Below are 6,138 nucleotides of genomic sequence, written 5' to 3' on the forward strand. Positions count from 1 at the left end.
ACATTCTATTTTATGTTTATTTTATACGATATACTATAATAATTTAATTTTAATAGAAAATCAATTTACTTTAAAATAAATTACTATATATTAATTAAATGTTTTTAATAAAAATTTACTTAATTTTAATTTTTCAAAATATAGGAAAAGAGGCCTTATAATTACGTCGATGTTCCAATTTCAGAGTTCAATTAAAACTAGAAATAGGAAAAATACAAATCCAATAGGACGCAAAAAATCACACGTAGCCAAATCAGATGATCATAAATTTACCGTACAATTTTGACCGACATGGTATCGTTTTTTATTATTATAATATATATTCCCTGTTTTTATATGCGCACTCTCTCTCTTCTCACGTATAAATACGATAGCTTTCTAGGGTTTTCACTCCGCTCCAGATCATTTTCCAATAGTCATGTCCCTCAAAACTTTCGACTCTCTCAAAAGCTCGAAGAAATATAATATTCTTTTAGGGTTTTCAATAACTGCTATTGGATCTTTTTAGGGTTTTCGAAATGTGTAATCGGATTAAGTTATTAATCTGATTGATTCTTCAAAAATCTCTTCTTCATCTTCTACGGTTACGGAATCTTTAGAGTAGGGATAAAATTTTGAAGCGATAAAGGAATCTATATTGATTAGAGATTTTTCTATAAAAATATGAAGCGATCGCGGAAAACCAACAGGGTTTCTTGGGCTCCAGGTGTTAATCTTTGTCAGGTATAGCCGCCATTATCACATCTTCGATCCATCATTACTGGTTTCATTGCCTTCTTTAACACATCTCTAATCAGGAAAAAATTAATTTGACATTGTCTTGATAATGCTTTTAGCTTTAATTTTACCTCGATTTATAAAAATTTTAATCGACATATATTGATTATAACTGGAATGCTATTGAAAGATTTTAGATTTTAAATCTGAGTCAGTAATAATGCTGATTCTGGAAATACTTCAATAATCCAGAGATGCAATCGGTTATCAATTTGTTTAAAAATAATGCTAACCTAGAATTGATTATTTAACAAGAATGCTATATGAATAATGGGGGAAAACAGGTGAATATTGATTGAATTTCAGGAAAATTATTTGATAAAATTTGTCAATTTGAATAAAAAATATTAATCAAATTTGGGTCTTCACTTAAAAAATCCTTTGGGAAATCCAGAATAGATCTAAATTTAATCTTACACAAATATTTGTAATAATAATAATATGTATCATTAAAGCTAAAATTTAAATTATCAAGAAAATCTTGATCTTAAGAATAGAAGCCTATTTTTTACCCTTAATCAAGATGCTAAAGGAACCTATCTGTCTCACAAGCTTAACATTTTTCCTATATTATGATTCTCCTAAACTGCATAATTTTATTTTAAGAACTTTTGAATTGGTAATAAGAGCTTTATCAGTAGCCATGGATATGCACTGCCATATGGAGACAAAAAAGTATGAATCTGCTGAGGATTCATGGTTTAATAATGCATAATGGTGATATAAAATCTTGATTGGTAAAAAATGGGAACTGTAATTTCACAGGCATCTTACTAAAAAGGTTGTTGTGGAACACACATTATTTCATCTGATAATATTTTCTTATTCCTTGATTATTTAGATAACAATCTTTAAAGGTCTAGTTTCAATTACTAAAGATAAACAACTTTAATGTACAAAATACAGAGTACAAAATGTACCATGGAAGTGTTAAAGGTTGGGTGGAGTTGGTGTTTTGTTGCCGGACTAGTTGCCTAGCACTAATTTTGACCAATAATCATAATAAGCCTAATGAGGTCACATTGTTAAAGAAAAATAGTTTTTAATTAGCATAAGACTTTAGTGTTAGTTCCACATCAAATATGCATATGGTATGTGATGGATGCGATCTGTCTTAAGAAATTGTCATGTATTTCCAAGTTGAATGCTAGTTCTGTCATGTTTCAGTGGGAGGTTCAACTTAGTCTCTATCTACTTGTCATGAAAATAGTTGGTTGGCTGATTGTTAGACAATTACTTGATCATACAGCTTTAGGCTCCTGCAGGAATTTTCATTTCATTAATTCTTGTCATGCCTGTATAGATTGCAGATAAGTTGGGTGGATGTTAGTATAAGATTATACAGTTTAGGCACTAAGTTCAATAATTTCAGTAAGTCAATATTAATACTGATTTCATTTTGTGCATGAAGAATAGTTGGTAGCTAATATGTTCTTTGGAAAAATTTTACTCTGTATTTCATATTGTGTTTCTTGTGGCAGACACTCCATAAATTTGATTTGATGCTTACTGGCTATATGATTGTATTCTATGGATTATGTACCTGATTAGGGAAGTATTAAGAAATATGATAAAAATTAGACGAGGATAATATAATTTTATTTTTGAGTAACCAATTGACAGAAACATGAACAATGGTAGGTTGTATGGATGTCTACTATAGTTCTTTGTTTTCCCGGTATATAACATTGTTTATCAGAATGATCCTGTCATTACAAAAATATAATGCAAATTAACTGTTCATCAGTGCTAAGCAGAAAAGTTTTGAGTTTTGAGCTTGTATTTTACCAGGAAACTCAGTGTCAATTCATACCATTATGTTCCTTTCAGTTGAGGTCTGCTGTATTGATAGCATGTCTAGAATCTCTGAGTCTGCAGAAAAGTGGACTAATTCTGAGTATTTTCTCAGGTGAAGCTGTTTCTGAAAGAGGATTGTCCCTCAAAGGTTGGTGGTGAGCATCAAGATACTCTTCAAGCAAATAAATCACGGGCATTGCATCCGAGTGGCATGTGTGCTTCTGACCTTCCCCCTGGGTTTGAAGGCAGTCATTACGTGGGTGGTTTTAAGTGTAATCTAGCTAAGATACCTAGGATCCAATGGAGAAGCCCTCCAAAGGTAAGCAAATATATCTGTTCTGTTTTATTGATTTCAAAGCCCTTCTTTTTCTCATCTAGTTTTAGTACCTTTAGTGTAGAGAGACTTATTTTTTGATATTATCTTCCGTACCCCATTAGTCATAAATTTAACCTTTTGCTTTCTGTCACATTTAAACAGTTTGCCTTGGATTTGAACTGGCACGTTGTAGGCGGAGAAGAGAGCAAGGAAACAGAGGCTCAGAAACTGCGGGAAAAGAGAGAGCTTGAAGCAATTTATCCCCGCCTCTCTTTTATTCCTCCCAAGTATGTGCTGTCCTTCTGCATGCTTTAATAATTCCATTTTTATCTGACTGAATTATAATCATCCCATTTTCTGCAGTCCTGTTTCTCGGGATGTAGAAGTTGAATGCTATGATGGTAGCCGAATCCCTCTTGTTCCTCTAACGCCAATTGAAGATGACGAGGGTGCAGATGTATCTTCTGGTATTGCTGCTGAAGCAAAACCTGCCTCTAACTTTGAGACACGAACATTGCTAATGCCCCCAGGTCTGTCAAACTCTGGAACTCCTAATATGCCACATTGCCCCGAGGCACCTGAACCCAGTGTAAGCTCTGGTATGATGGACTCTGCTTTGGCTGCCTTAACTACAGTCATGAAAAGAAAAGAGCAGGGAAGTTTGGTAGACACCGATTTGCTTGTTAAAATCCTTGGTGATCCAAAAATGGTAGACTAATTAATTCACAATCATGGACATCCAAGTGTTGCTGCTGATAGCAATGTGGTAAATGCACCTTCATTTGTTTCACAACCAGAAACAGGACTTTCTTCTTTATCCTTCTCAAAACCTCCTACAATTTCATCACCGATGCCAGCTGAAAGAAACTCAAACCACTTAGTAAAAGAGTTCCAACCTGTGCCGGTTTCTAGGGCCGACATCGTTTCCAATTTTATGCCTATGAGACTAGAATCGTCGTCATTTCCCTTACCTGGTACGAACATAAGTATGATTTCAGGGCATGGGGCAACAAATGGTACTACTGCTGCTTACTCAACATCGAACCAGGTACAACCTGCTCTTAGTATGATGCCAAGGCCGATGCAGCCAGCCATTAGTTCAACAGAAGCCATGCAAACAATGGCAGCAAACACAGTGAAGGATGCCGACTATTTTAAGAACCTGATAAGGGAACATGGAATGCAAAAGGGAGAAGTCAAAGCATATAATATCTCACAAACTGGAACTCATTTGAATCACATCCAGATCTTAAAACCCGGTCCATCGAAAACAAAGTTTCAAACACCATGCAAGTTCTATAAAAAGTCGAACGGGTGTCGTCAGGGGTCCAATTGCCCCTTCATGCATGTTAACAATTCACTACAGTGGCAAACTGGTGGAACGTTGGAAGCTCCAGGTGCTAAGAGAATGAAACTAAGCGAGGAATTTACTGGTAGGATATAAGGAGTATGGGTTTATCTTCAGGGGGTGATTTTTTTGTGTTGCAATTACTACTTCCTTTCCTTTCAAAGCGTGTACAAGACTCTCTCATTCGTTCAGATTTTAAAGATAGTTATCAATTTTTCACCCAAAAAAGAAGAGAATTATTATGATGAGTTTAGGTTATGATAATAATTGATTTCTTCAATAGCATAGGGAAAGGACGCAATTTTTTATTTTTAATTTCGGTAGAAAAGGGACAGAATTAAGTGCAATTCAAAATTAGAGTAAAAACCGATGGTAAAAATAAGTACTGTAGGCGTTCATACAACATTGAGATTTTATTTCACTTTTAAATTAAAATATTGAATATTTAAATAAATTTATTTATCAAATTACTCAAGCTATTGAATTATCTATCAAAATTTTAAATAATTATCGAAGAAACTAGCAAGAGAGAGACATTGAAATATTTATCGAACATTGATATTATTAAAATTTACTAATATGACCAAAAATGTCATATAATATACGATTTTAACCAATTTTTTTGGATTGCCAAAATGACCAACTAAATCGCAATGCGATCGATAATTCGCAACGCAATCTCCGGTATCGCAATCAGTTTCCAGATTCGCAACGCAACTTCGACTATCGCATTGCGATTTACATATTCGCATTGCGATAGTCCAAGTTCGCGTTGCGATTTATTACAAATTCGTTGCGATATTCCAAGTTCGCGTTGCGATTTATTCTAAATTTGTTGCGATAGTCCAAAATCGCAACGACCGGTGGAATTGCATTTGTTTCTTAAGAATTTTCTCTAAAAAGATATTATTCGCGCGGACGTGTCGAAGACACGTATTACCATGACCACGACCATGACCACGAGACGAGACACATATTATCACGACCACGACCACGAGACGAGACGAGACGGCGGCGCGCGAGAGTCCCCCTTGTTCTCTATCACTCAATAAGGAAGTGGGAAAGCCAAGTCTTAAATACCATTCCCAATAGTGTTTCCAATACTATGTGGGATTGAGCATTACCAACACTTGTTTCCAATACTATATGATTATTCAGGAAACAATTAACAATCATCCACCTTAAAACAACTGAATCAACAACCAATTGCATTAGTATTATACGATTAAATATGTCATAATTAAAAGTCAATCTACAATCAATCGCGATTATTACAATTTTAAGCAAAACATTCAAAAAAAATTGCATCACTCGCGAGAAAAAAAAATTGTTATCGTGCAATTACAATTAATTGAAAATAAATTAGAATTGCATGAAAACTAACGAACCACAAATACTTTTCATACAAATACTAAAGTCATTAACTATAATTCACAAATAATATCACTATTTAAAGCTCAATCCCACATAGTATTGGGAACAAGTGTTGGTAATGCTCAATCCAACATTGTATTGGAAACACTATTGGGAATGGTATTTAAGGCTTGGCTTTCCCACTTCCTTGTTGAGTGATATAGAACAAGAAGAGGGACTCTCGCGCACCGCCGCCGCCGCCGTCCCGTCTCGGGTCGTGGTCGTGGTCGTGGTAATACGTGTCTTCGACATGTCCGCGCAAATATTATCTTTTTAGAGAAAATTTGTAAGAAACAAATGCAATACCACCAGTCGTTGCGATTTTGGACTATCGCAACGAATTTGGTATAAATCGCAATGCGAACTTCGACTATCGCAACGAACTTGGAATAAATCGCAACGCAAACATCGACTATCGCAACGAACTTGGAATAAATCGCAACGCGAACTTCGACTATCGCAACGCGAACTTGGACTATCGCAACAA

General features: G+C 34.9%; 1 pseudogene; it reads left to right on the top strand.

Moving 5' to 3' along the window:
* Window positions 1-476: 476 nt before the first annotated feature.
* On the top strand, window positions 477-4,334 carry LOC120177100 (annotated as a pseudogene).
* The last annotated feature ends 1,804 nt before the right edge of the window (window positions 4,335-6,138 follow it).

Source organism: Hibiscus syriacus, unplaced genomic scaffold, assembly GCF_006381635.1.
Source record: "Hibiscus syriacus cultivar Baekdansim isolate YM2019G1 unplaced genomic scaffold, ASM638163v2 tig00112281_pilon, whole genome shotgun sequence".
In the NCBI taxonomy this organism is placed as follows: Eukaryota; Viridiplantae; Streptophyta; class Magnoliopsida; order Malvales; family Malvaceae; genus Hibiscus; species Hibiscus syriacus.